The sequence below is a fragment of the Phyllobates terribilis genome, unplaced genomic scaffold (genome assembly GCF_046119375.1).
Source record: "Phyllobates terribilis strain yellow unplaced genomic scaffold, ASM4611937v1 Scaffold_737__1_contigs__length_740118, whole genome shotgun sequence".
Classification (NCBI taxonomy): domain Eukaryota; kingdom Metazoa; phylum Chordata; class Amphibia; order Anura; family Dendrobatidae; genus Phyllobates; species Phyllobates terribilis.
The window spans coordinates 45,208-57,872 of record NW_027363497.1 but is presented as its reverse complement, the minus strand read 5'-3'; the positions used below and the strand labels follow the sequence as shown (position 1 = coordinate 57,872).

The 12,665-nt window shown below is 46.9% G+C and overlaps 8 non-coding genes and 2 pseudogenes across 8 annotated transcripts; all 10 read left to right on the top strand.

Moving 5' to 3' along the window:
* The first annotated feature begins 601 nt into the window (after positions 1-601).
* On the top strand, positions 602-792 carry LOC141238351 (U2 spliceosomal RNA). The gene has a single exon (XR_012303839.1). It is a non-coding gene; the product is annotated as a U2 spliceosomal RNA (small nuclear RNA).
* Positions 793-1,909: 1,117 nt separating this feature from the next.
* On the top strand, positions 1,910-2,100 carry LOC141238380 (U2 spliceosomal RNA). The gene has a single exon (XR_012303868.1). It is a non-coding gene; the product is annotated as a U2 spliceosomal RNA (small nuclear RNA).
* Positions 2,101-3,218: 1,118 nt separating this feature from the next.
* On the top strand, positions 3,219-3,337 carry LOC141237980 (U2 spliceosomal RNA; annotated as a pseudogene).
* Positions 3,338-4,435: 1,098 nt separating this feature from the next.
* LOC141237957 (U2 spliceosomal RNA) lies at positions 4,436-4,628 on the top strand. Its single transcript, XR_012303477.1, has one exon. It is a non-coding gene; the product is annotated as a U2 spliceosomal RNA (small nuclear RNA).
* Positions 4,629-5,753: 1,125 nt separating this feature from the next.
* On the top strand, positions 5,754-5,944 carry LOC141238339 (U2 spliceosomal RNA). The gene has a single exon (XR_012303828.1). It is a non-coding gene; the product is annotated as a U2 spliceosomal RNA (small nuclear RNA).
* A 1,120-nt stretch (positions 5,945-7,064) lies between these two features.
* On the top strand, positions 7,065-7,255 carry LOC141238326 (U2 spliceosomal RNA). The gene has a single exon (XR_012303816.1). It is a non-coding gene; the product is annotated as a U2 spliceosomal RNA (small nuclear RNA).
* Positions 7,256-8,373: 1,118 nt separating this feature from the next.
* On the top strand, positions 8,374-8,564 carry LOC141238379 (U2 spliceosomal RNA). The gene has a single exon (XR_012303867.1). It is a non-coding gene; the product is annotated as a U2 spliceosomal RNA (small nuclear RNA).
* A 1,121-nt stretch (positions 8,565-9,685) lies between these two features.
* On the top strand, positions 9,686-9,804 carry LOC141237977 (U2 spliceosomal RNA; annotated as a pseudogene).
* Positions 9,805-10,902: 1,098 nt separating this feature from the next.
* Positions 10,903-11,095, top strand: LOC141237955 (U2 spliceosomal RNA). Its single transcript, XR_012303475.1, has one exon. It is a non-coding gene; the product is annotated as a U2 spliceosomal RNA (small nuclear RNA).
* A 1,119-nt stretch (positions 11,096-12,214) lies between these two features.
* On the top strand, positions 12,215-12,405 carry LOC141238378 (U2 spliceosomal RNA). The gene has a single exon (XR_012303866.1). It is a non-coding gene; the product is annotated as a U2 spliceosomal RNA (small nuclear RNA).
* Positions 12,406-12,665: the final 260 nt, after the last annotated feature.

Below are 12,665 nucleotides of genomic sequence, written 5' to 3'. Positions count from 1 at the left end.
CTTTCATTTAATGCCTGCAGACTATAAAAGAGAAACCAACCCAAAAAGTTTGGTTGATTAGTCTGTGGCATTCTTTTAAACTGTTGCTTATGGCGGTCTCTGTGAGCTTCTCAGTGACATTCAGCCATCCAGGTATCCCGCCTGCAGTAGACGGAATGTGGCAATGGAACGCTGGCTGCGCGTGTCATAATAGGCTCTGAGCCTTTATATACCTGCGCACAGCAGCAGCCACCTTCAGTCTGCTGCTGGACAGCCAGCAGCAGCAGCAGCAGCAGGAGAGGTAATTAATCAGCAACCCTCCTGCTAAGGGTAGACAGCTGCTCGTTCCACCCCCCCCCCCCGCCTTAATTGGTTCTCCTCCCTTCCAACGGTGTTGAGGCGGGTGGGAACAGCCGGGGGTTGAGGGTACTGTGCTAAAAGAAGTGGAGTTATGCAGATCTAAAACGCGTGGATTGCAGCAGCAGCAAGCCGAAAAGTGCAGGCATGTGAGGGATCTAGAGGTTGACAGCATGTCTTCTTAACGGGAGTCCAGGTGGCCATCTCCACAAATGGACTTTTCAGAATCCTTGGGTGGCACCGTAGTCGGAAACCAATTCTGGTTATCGCTTCTCGGCCTTTTGGCTAAGATCAAGTGTAGTATCTGTTCTTATCAGTTTAATATCTGATACGTCCCCTATCTGGGGACCATATATTAAATGGATTTTTAGAACAGGGAGATGGAAAAAGAGCTTGCTCTGTCCACTCCACGCATTGACCTGGTATTGCAGTATCTCCAGGACCGGTGCACCCCTTCTTTAATGCAGTTTCTAAAATCAGAAAGAATTGAATTCAATGCTTTTTGTTCATTTGGCTTGTTTGTCGGATTTTGGGATGGACTCTTTGGCTTTGCTTTTCTTCTCCTCATTGGATTTTTCATGTTAAAAGTTGCAGAAGCCAGATGACAAGCTCATTTTGGTTCAACTTCAGCAACTGTGCATTGCATTGCCATGTAATGTAATGCAATGCTATCTATCTAGCTCTCCCTCTATACTTCCTTTTGGATAAACAGACATATTAGGCAAGCATTTTGGAGCTTTCACCTAAATAACTACAGGTGGTGAGATAAGCTGCACAATATAATTGACCTTTCAGTATATTGTTGCACACACACCATCTATTTAGCAAATGCCCTTGTTATCAACAGCAGCCTTTTAAACTCACCTGAGCTAAGAGGTATGTGAGCTGGTTACTCTGCTGCGCTTAAAATTTCTTTTTTGGTTTGCTACAATGCCTTTTCTGAAACGTTGTCTCCCTCTGCTGGAACACTGACTTCTTTCATTTAATGCCTGCAGACTATAAAAGAGAAACCAACCCAAAAAGTTTGGTTGATTAGTCTGTGGCATTCTTTTAAACTGTTGCTTATGGCGGTCTCTGTGAGCTTCTCAGTGACATTCAGCCATCCAGGTATCCCGCCTGCAGTAGACGGAATGTGGCAATGGAACGCTGGCTGCGTGTGTCATAATAGGCTCTGAGCCTTTATATACCTGCGCACAGCAGCAGCCACCTTCAGTCTGCTGCTGGACAGCCAGCAGCAGCAGCAGCAGCAGGAGAGGTAATTAATCAGCAACCCTCCTGCTAAGGGTAGACAGCTGCTCGTTCCACCCCCCCCCGCCTTAATTGGTTCTCCTCCCTTCCAACGGTGTTGAGGCGGGTGGGAACAGCCGGGGGTTGAGGGTACTGTGCTAAAAGAGGTGGAGTTATGCAGATCTAAAACGCGTGGATTGCAGCAGCAGCAAGCCGAAAAGTGCAGGCATGTGAGGGATCTAGAGGTTGACAGCATGTCTTCTTAACGGGAGTCCAGGTGGCCATCTCCACAAATGGACTTTTCAGAATCCTTGGGTGGCACCGTAGTCGGAAACCAATTCTGGTTATCGCTTCTTGGCCTTTTGGCTAAGATCAAGTGTAGTATCTGTTCTTATCAGTTTAATATCTGATACGTCCCCTATCTGGGGACCATATATTAAATGGATTTTTAGAACAGGGAGATGGAAAAAGAGCTTGCTCTGTCCACTCCACGCATTGACCTGGTATTGCAGTATCTCCAGGACCGGTGCACCCCTTCTTTAATGCAGTTTCTAAAATCAGAAAGAATTGAATTCAATGCTTTTTGTTCATTTGGCTTGTTTGTCGGATTTTGGGATGGACTCTTTGGCTTTGCTTTTCTTCTCCTCATTGGATTTTTCATGTTAAAAGTTGCAGAAGCCAGATGACAAGCTCATTTTGGTTCAACTTCAGCAACTGTGCATTGCATTGCCATGTAATGTAATGCAATGCTATCTATCTAGCTCTCCCTCTATACTTCCTTTTGGATAAACAGACATATTAGGCAAGCATTTTGGAGCTTTCACCTAAATAACTACAGGTGGTGAGATAAGCTGCACAATATAATTGACCTTTCAGTATATTGTTGCACACACACCATCTATTTAGCAAATGCCCTTGTTATCAACAGCAGCCTTTTAAACTCACCTGAGCTAACAGGTATGTGAGCTGGTTACTCTGCTGCGCTTAAAATTTCTTTTTTGGTTTGCTACAATGCCTTTTCTGAAACGTTGTCTCCCTCTGCTGGAACACTGACTTCTTTCATTTAATGCCTGCAGACTATAAAAGAGAAACCAACCCAAAAAGTTTGGTTGATTAGTCTGTGGCATTCTTTTAAACTGTTGCTTATGGCGGTCTCTGTGAGCTTCTCAGTGACATTCAGCCATCCAGGTATCCCGCCTGCAGTAGACGGAATGTGGCAATGGAACGCTGGCTGCGCGTGTCATAATAGGCTCTGAGCCTTTATATACCTGCGCACAGCAGCAGCCACCTTCAGTCTGCTGCTGGACAGCCAGCAGCAGCAGCAGCAGCAGGAGAGGTAATTAATCAGCAACCCTCCTGCTAAGGGTAGACAGCTGCTCGTTCCACCCCCCCCCCGCCTTAATTGGTTCTCCTCCCTTCCAACGGTGTTGAGGCGGGTGGGAACAGCCGGGGGTTGAGGGTACTGTGCTAAAAGAGGTGGAGTTATGCAGATCTAAAACGCGTGGATTGCAGCAGCAGCAAGCCGAAAAGTGCAGGCATGTGAGGGATCTAGAGGTTGACAGCATGTCTTCTTAACGGGAGTCCAGGTGGCCATCTCCACAAATGGACTTTTCAGAATCCTTGGGTGGCACCGTAGTCGGAAACCAATTCTGGTTATCGCTTCTCGGCCTTTTGGCTAAGATCAAGTGTAGTATCTGTTCTTATCAGTGTTCCACTTTGTCTGGGGATCCAAGATGGACAGAGTCAGGCGGGCCGTCATGTACAAGGAGCCTTGCAAGGGTGGGAAGGGCGTTCCAGATATCCCCACCCTCCTGCGATCCTCTTTTGTGTGTGATTGTGTCCGCCGGACTTTGCAAGTCAAGAATGGCTCCGCGGGCAGGTCCATGTCTCGCTTCTTCCTGCTTCCTCTTTGGAGGCGACTCGGCTGGGACAAGTGGGACAGCTCCTTCCCCTACAACTGGACGACGCCATGGTTCTACGGAGACGTCGTTCGATTTGTGGGGGAACATCAACTGGAGGGACTCAAGCCCGACTTGTGGAAGCCCAAAACTATCCACAAGCTCATCAGAGCCAAGGATGACATGGAGAACATCGCAGGACTTCACCAGGACACGCTGGAGACTGTGTGGACAAATGTGTCGTCTGACAGGCTGACCAACGGGCACAAGGACTTGTCGTGGATGGCGATTCAGGGCGGACTGCCCGTCCGGTCATTCATGCATGCCCGGAACCTGTGCAAGACCCGGTACTGCCCAAGGTGCCCCTTCGTGGAGGAAACATCTTTGCACACTTTTTGGGACTGCGGATTTGCACAGCGCCTGTTGACTGCTCTTGAGGACGACCTGAGGAACTCTGTCCCCAGGGCGAGCCTATCGCACCATTCTGTGCTTTATGGACTCTTCCCTGGGGTTCATACCGTGGGAGCCATCCAGGAGGCTTGGCGCCTTATGAACTGCTTCAAGGATGCCGTTTGGGTCGCCAGGAACCGGCTCATCTTGAGGAGGGAGAGGATGTCCATCCAGGACTGCCGCAGGCTGATCCACAGCCTGCTCAGAGACTATTCCATCGTGGACGGTCCGGAGGACGAGGATGAGGACTAAACCCCTCCTCCCCCTCTCCCCTTATGTGTCTTGTCTTTCAATAAAGCTTCGGGCCTGTGATTTTCCCCTCCCCATCCCCTTTTTCCCAATCCCCATCCCTTATCACGGTTCGTCGTACTGTATTGATTGACATGCTTTTTCTTTCAGATTGAGTGTTTTGTGTAGCATAGGGGTGTGATGTGTCTTGTTAGTGCGTCGTATCCTCATGCTATATAAATATGATGTACAATTCTGTGTGTACTGGGCTGCGGCACTGTACACTGTCTGTTAACTTATTTTTTGTGCTAATAAAAGATATATTCAATCAAAAAATCTGTTCTTATCAGTTTAATATCTGATACGTCCCCTATCTGGGGACCATATATTAAATGGATTTTTAGAACAGGGAGATGGAAAAAGAGCTTGCTCTGTCCACTCCACGCATTGACCTGGTATTGCAGTATCTCCAGGACCGGTGCACCCCTTCTTTAATGCAGTTTCTAAAATCAGAAAGAATTGAATTCAATGCTTTTTGTTCATTTGGCTTGTTTGTCGGATTTTGGGATGGACTCTTTGGCTTTGCTTTTCTTCTCCTCATTGGATTTTTCATGTTAAAAGTTGCAGAAGCCAGATGACAAGCTCATTTTGGTTCAACTTCAGCAACTGTGCATTGCATTGCCATGTAATGTAATGCAATGCTATCTATCTAGCTCTCCCTCTATACTTCCTTTTGGATAAACAGACATATTAGGCAAGCATTTTGGAGCTTTCACCTAAATAACTACAGGTGGTGAGATAAGCTGCACAATATAATTGACCTTTCAGTATATTGTTGCACACACACCATCTATTTAGCAAATGCCCTTGTTATCAACAGCAGCCTTTTAAACTCACCTGAGCTAACAGGTATGTGAGCTGGTTACTCTGCTGCGCTTAAAATTTCTTTTTTGGTTTGCTACAATGCCTTTTCTGAAACGTTGTCTCCCTCTGCTGGAACACTGACTTCTTTCATTTAATGCCTGCAGACTATAAAAGAGAAACCAACCCAAAAAGTTTGGTTGATTAGTCTGTGGCATTCTTTTAAACTGTTGCTTATGGCGGTCTCTGTGAGCTTCTCAGTGACATTCAGCCATCCAGGTATCCCGCCTGCAGTAGACGGAATGTGGCAATGGAACGCTGGCTGCGCGTGTCATAATAGGCTCTGAGCCTTTATATACCTGCGCACAGCAGCAGCCACCTTCAGTCTGCTGCTGGACAGCCAGCAGCAGCAGCAGCAGCAGGAGAGGTAATTAATCAGCAACCCTCCTGCTAAGGGTAGACAGCTGCTCGTTCCACCCCCCCCCCCCCCCCTGCCTTAATTGGTTCTCCTCCCTTCCAACGGTGTTGAGGCGGGTGGGAACAGCCGGGGGTTGAGGGTACTGTGCTAAAAGAGGTGGAGTTATGCAGATCTAAAACGCGTGGATTGCAGCAGCAGCAAGCCGAAAAGTGCAGGCATGTGAGGGATCTAGAGGTTGACAGCATGTCTTCTTAACGGGAGTCCAGGTGGCCATCTCCACAAATGGACTTTTCAGAATCCTTGGGTGGCACCGTAGTCGGAAACCAATTCTGGTTATCGCTTCTCGGCCTTTTGGCTAAGATCAAGTGTAGTATCTGTTCTTATCAGTTTAATATCTGATACGTCCCCTATCTGGGGACCATATATTAAATGGATTTTTAGAACAGGGAGATGGAAAAAGAGCTTGCTCTGTCCACTCCACGCATTGACCTGGTATTGCAGTATCTCCAGGACCGGTGCACCCCTTCTTTAATGCAGTTTCTAAAATCAGAAAGAATTGAATTCAATGCTTTTTGTTCATTTGGCTTGTTTGTCGGATTTTGGGATGGACTCTTTGGCTTTGCTTTTCTTCTCCTCATTGGATTTTTCATGTTAAAAGTTGCAGAAGCCAGATGACAAGCTCATTTTGGTTCAACTTCAGCAACTGTGCATTGCATTGCCATGTAATGTAATGCAATGCTATCTATCTAGCTCTCCCTCTATACTTCCTTTTGGATAAACAGACATATTAGGCAAGCATTTTGGAGCTTTCACCTAAATAACTACAGGTGGTGAGATAAGCTGCACAATATAATTGACCTTTCAGTATATTGTTGCACACACACCATCTATTTAGCAAATGCCCTTGTTATCAACAGCAGCCTTTTAAACTCACCTGAGCTAACAGGTATGTGAGCTGGTTACTCTGCTGCGCTTAAAATTTCTTTTTTGGTTTGCTACAATGCCTTTTCTGAAACGTTGTCTCCCTCTGCTGGAACACTGACTTCTTTCATTTAATGCCTGCAGACTATAAAAGAGAAACCAACCCAAAAAGTTTGGTTGATTAGTCTGTGGCATTCTTTTAAACTGTTGCTTATGGCGGTCTCTGTGAGCTTCTCAGTGACATTCAGCCATCCAGGTATCCCGCCTGCAGTAGACGGAATGTGGCAATGGAACGCTGGCTGCGCGTGTCATAATAGGCTCTGAGCCTTTATATACCTGCGCACAGCAGCAGCCACCTTCAGTCTGCTGCTGGACAGCCAGCAGCAGCAGCAGCAGCAGGAGAGGTAATTAATCAGCAACCCTCCTGCTAAGGGTAGACAGCTGCTCGTTCCACCCCCCCCCCCCGCCTTAATTGGTTATCCTCCCTTCCAACGTTGTTGAGGCGGGTGGGAACAGCCGGGGGTTGAGGGTACTGTGCTAAAAGAGGTGGAGTTATGCAGATCTAAAACGCGTGGATTGCAGCAGCAGCAAGCCGAAAAGTGCAGGCATGTGAGGGATCTAGAGGTTGACAGCATGTCTTCTTAACGGGAGTCCAGGTGGCCATCTCCACAAATGGACTTTTCAGAATCCTTGGGTGGCACCGTAGTCGGAAACCAATTCTGGTTATCGCTTCTCGGCCTTTTGGCTAAGATCAAGTGTAGTATCTGTTCTTATCAGTTTAATATCTGATACGTCCCCTATCTGGGGACCATATATTAAATGGATTTTTAGAACAGGGAGATGGAAAAAGAGCTTGCTCTGTCCACTCCACGCATTGACCTGGTATTGCAGTATCTCCAGGACCGGTGCACCCCTTCTTTAATGCAGTTTCTAAAATCAGAAAGAATTGAATTCAATGCTTTTTGTTCATTTGGCTTGTTTGTCGGATTTTGGGATGGACTCTTTGGCTTTGCTTTTCTTCTCCTCATTGGATTTTTCATGTTAAAAGTTGCAGAAGCCAGATGACAAGCTCATTTTGGTTCAACTTCAGCAACTGTGCATTGCATTGCCATGTAATGTAATGCAATGCTATCTATCTAGCTCTCCCTCTATACTTCCTTTTGGATAAACAGACATATTAGGCAAGCATTTTGGAGCTTTCACCTAAATAACTACAGGTGGTGAGATAAGCTGCACAATATAATTGACCTTTCAGTATATTGTTGCACACACCCCATCTATTTAGCAAATGCCCTTGTTATCAACAGCAGCCTTTTAAACTCACCTGAGCTAACAGGTATGTGAGCTGGTTACTCTGCTGCGCTTAAAATTTCTTTTTTGGTTTGCTACAATGCCTTTTCTGAAACGTTGTCTCCCTCTGCTGGAACACTGACTTCTTTCATTTAATGCCTGCAGACTATAAAAGAGAAACCAACCCAAAAAGTTTGGTTGATTAGTCTGTGGCATTCTTTTAAACTGTTGCTTATGGCGGTCTCTGTGAGCTTCTCAGTGACATTCAGCCATCCAGGTATCCCGCCTGCAGTAGACGGAATGTGGCAATGGAACGCTGGCTGCGCGTGTCATAATAGGCTCTGAGCCTTTATATACCTGCGCACAGCAGCAGCCACCTTCAGTCTGCTGCTGGACAGCCAGCAGCAGCAGCAGCAGCAGGAGAGGTAATTAATCAGCAACCCTCCTGCTAAGGGTAGACAGCTGCTCGTTCCACCCCCCCCCCGCCTTAATTGGTTCTCCTCCCTTCCAACGGTGTTGAGGCGGGTGGGAACAGCCGGGGGTTGAGGGTACTGTGCTAAAAGAGGTGGAGTTATGCAGATCTAAAACGCGTGGATTGCAGCAGCAGCAAGCCGAAAAGTGCAGGCATGTGAGGGATCTAGAGGTTGACAGCATGTCTTCTTAACGGGAGTCCAGGTGGCCATCTCCACAAATGGACTTTTCAGAATCCTTGGGTGGCACCGTAGTCGGAAACCAATTCTGGTTATCGCTTCTTGGCCTTTTGGCTAAGATCAAGTGTAGTATCTGTTCTTATCAGTTTAATATCTGATACGTCCCCTATCTGGGGACCATATATTAAATGGATTTTTAGAACAGGGAGATGGAAAAAGAGCTTGCTCTGTCCACTCCACGCATTGACCTGGTATTGCAGTATCTCCAGGACCGGTGCACCCCTTCTTTAATGCAGTTTCTAAAATCAGAAAGAATTGAATTCAATGCTTTTTGTTCATTTGGCTTGTTTGTCGGATTTTGGGATGGACTCTTTGGCTTTGCTTTTCTTCTCCTCATTGGATTTTTCATGTTAAAAGTTGCAGAAGCCAGATGACAAGCTCATTTTGGTTCAACTTCAGCAACTGTGCATTGCATTGCCATGTAATGTAATGCAATGCTATCTATCTAGCTCTCCCTCTATACTTCCTTTTGGATAAACAGACATATTAGGCAAGCATTTTGGAGCTTTCACCTAAATAACTACAGGTGGTGAGATAAGCTGCACAATATAATTGACCTTTCAGTATATTGTTGCACACACACCATCTATTTAGCAAATGCCCTTGTTATCAACAGCAGCCTTTTAAACTCACCTGAGCTAACAGGTATGTGAGCTGGTTACTCTGCTGCGCTTAAAATTTCTTTTTTGGTTTGCTACAATGCCTTTTCTGAAACGTTGTCTCCCTCTGCTGGAACACTGACTTCTTTCATTTAATGCCTGCAGACTATAAAAGAGAAACCAACCCAAAAAGTTTGGTTGATTAGTCTGTGGCATTCTTTTAAACTGTTGCTTATGGCGGTCTCTGTGAGCTTCTCAGTGACATTCAGCCATCCAGGTATCCCGCCTGCAGTAGACGGAATGTGGCAATGGAACGCTGGCTGCGCGTGTCATAATAGGCTCTGAGCCTTTATATACCTGCGCACAGCAGCAGCCACCTTCAGTCTGCTGCTGGACAGCCAGCAGCAGCAGCAGCAGCAGGAGAGGTAATTAATCAGCAACCCTCCTGCTAAGGGTAGACAGCTGCTCGTTCCACCCCCCCCCCCCCGCCTTAATTGGTTCTCCTCCCTTCCAACGGTGTTGAGGCGGGTGGGAACAGCCGGGGGTTGAGGGTACTCTGCTAAAAGAGGTGGAGTTATGCAGATCTAAAACGCGTGGATTGCAGCAGCAGCAAGCCGAAAAGTGCAGGCATGTGTGCGATCTAGAGGTTGACAGCATGTCTTCTTAACGGGAGTCCAGGTGGCCATCTCCACAAATGGACTTTTCAGAATCCTTGGGTGGCACCGTAGTCGGAAACCAATTCTGGTTATCGCTTCTCGGCCTTTTGGCTAAGATCAAGTGTAGTATCTGTTCTTATCAGTGTTTCACTTTGTCTGGGGATCCAAGATGGACAGAGTCAGGCGGGCCGTCATGTACAAGGAGCCTTGCAAGGGTGGGAAGGGCGTTCCAGATATCCCCACCCTCCTGCGATCCTCTTTTGTGTGTGATTGTGTCCGCCGGACTTTGCAAGTCAAGAATGGCTCCGCGGGCAGGTCCATGTCTCGCTTCTTCCTGCTTCCTCTTTGGAGGCGACTCGGCTGGGACAAGTGGGACAGCTCCTTCCCCTACAACTGGACGACGCCATGGTTCTACGGAGACGTCGTTCGATTTATGGGGGAACATCAACTGGAGGGACTCAAGCCCGACTTGTGGAAGCCCAAAACTATCCACAAGCTCATCAGAGCCAAGGATGACATGGAGAACATCGCAGGACTTCACCAGGACACGCTGGAGACTGTGTGGACAAATGTGTTGTCTGACAGGCTGACCAACGGGCACAAGGACTTGTCGTGGATGGCGATTCAGGGCGGACTGCCCGTCCGGTCATTCATGCATGCCCGGAACCTGTGCAAGACCCGGTACTGCCCAAGGTGCCCCTTCGTGGAGGAAACATCTTTGCACACTTTTTGGGACTGCGGATTTGCACAGCGCCTGTTGACTGCCCTTGAGGACGACCTGAGGAACTCTGTCCCCAGGGTGAGCCTATCGCACCATTCTGTGCTTTATGGACTCTTCCCTGGGGTTCATACCGTCGGAGCCATCCAGGAGGCTTGGCGCCTTATGAACTGCTTCAAGGATGCCGTTTGGGTCGCCAGGAACCGGCTCATCTTGAGGAGGGAGAGGATGTCCATCCAGGACTGCCGCAGGCTGATCCACAGCCTGCTCAGAGACTATTCCATCGTGGACGGTCCGGAGGACGAGGATGAGGACTAAACCCCTCCTCCCCCTCTCCCCTTATGTGTCTTGTCTTTCAATAAAGCTTCGGGCCTGTGATTTTCCCCTCCCCATCCCCTTTTTCCCAATCCCCATCCCTTATCACGGTTCGTCGTACTGTATTGATTGACATGCTATTTCTTTCAGATTGAGTGTTTTGTGTAGCATAGGGGTGTGATGTGTCTAGTTAGTGCGTCGTATACTCATGCTATGTAAATATGATGTAGAATTCTGTGTGTACTGGGCTGCGGCACTGTACACTGTTTGTTAACTTATTTTTTGTGCTAATAAAAGATATATTCAATCAAAAAATCTGTTCTTATCAGTTTAATATCTGATACGTCCCCTATCTGGGGACCATATATTAAATGGATTTTTAGAACAGGGAGATGGAAAAAGAGCTTGCTCTGTCCACTCCACGCATTGACCTGGTATTGCAGTATCTCCAGGACCGGTGCACCCCTTCTTTAATGCAGTTTCTAAAATCAGAAAGAATTGAATTCAATGCTTTTTGTTCATTTGGCTTGTTTGTCGGATTTTGGGATGGACTCTTTGGCTTTGCTTTTCTTCTCCTCATTGGATTTTTCATGTTAAAAGTTGCAGAAGCCAGATGACAAGCTCATTTTGGTTCAACTTCAGCAACTGTGCATTGCATTGCCATGTAATGTAATGCAATGCTATCTATCTAGCTCTCCCTCTATACTTCCTTTTGGATAAACAGACATATTAGGCAAGCATTTTGGAGCTTTCACCTAAATAACTACAGGTGGTGAGATAAGCTGCACAATATAATTGACCTTTCAGTATATTGTTGCACACACACCATCTATTTAGCAAATGCCCTTGTTATCAACAGCAGCCTTTTAAACTCACCTGAGCTAACAGGTATGTGAGCTGGTTACTCTGCTGCGCTTAAAATTTCTTTTTTGGTTTGCTACAATGCCTTTTCTGAAACGTTGTCTCCCTCTGCTGGAACACTGACTTCTTTCATTTAATGCCTGCAGACTATAAAAGAGAAACCAACCCAAAAAGTTTGGTTGATTAGTCTGTGGCATTCTTTTAAACTGTTGCTTATGGCGGTCTCTGTGAGCTTCTCAGTGACATTCAGCCATCCAGGTATCCCGCCTGCAGTAGACGGAATGTGGCAATGGAACGCTGGCTGCGCGTGTCATAATAGGCTCTGAGCCTTTATATACCTGCGCACAGCAGCAGCCACCTTCAGTCTGCTGCTGGACAGCCAGCAGCAGCAGCAGCAGCAGGAGAGGTAATTAATCAGCAACCCTCCTGCTAAGGGTAGACAGCTGCTCGTTCCACCCCCCCCCCCGCCTTAATTGGTTCTCCTCCCTTCCAACGGTGTTGAGGCGGGTGGGAACAGCCGGGGGTTGAGGGTACTGTGCTAAAAGAGGTGGAGTTATGCAGATCTAAAACGCGTGGATTGCAGCAGCAGCAAGCCGAAAAGTGCAGGCATGTGAGGGATCTAGAGGTTGACAGCATGTCTTCTTAACGGGAGTCCAGGTGGCCATCTCCACAAATGGACTTTTCAGAATCCTTGGGTGGCACCGTAGTCGGAAACCAATTCTGGTTATCGCTTCTTGGCCTTTTGGCTAAGATCAAGTGTAGTATCTGTTCTTATCAGTTTAATATCTGATACGTCCCCTATCTGGGGACCATATATTAAATGGATTTTTAGAACAGGGAGATGGAAAAAGAGCTTGCTCTGTCCACTCCACGCATTGACCTGGTATTGCAGTATCTCCAGGACCGGTGCACCCCTTCTTTAATGCAGTTTCTAAAATCAGAAAGAATTGAATTCAATGCTTTTTGTTCATTTGGCTTGTTTGTCGGATTTTGGGATGGACTCTTTGGCTTTGCTTTTCTTCTCCTCATTGGATTTTTCATGTTAAAAGTTGCAGAAGCCAGATGACAAGCTCATTTTGGTTCAACTTCAGCAACTGTGCATTGCATTGCCATGTAATGTAATGCAATGCTATCTATCTAGCTCTCCCTCTATACTTCCTTTTGGATAAACAGACAT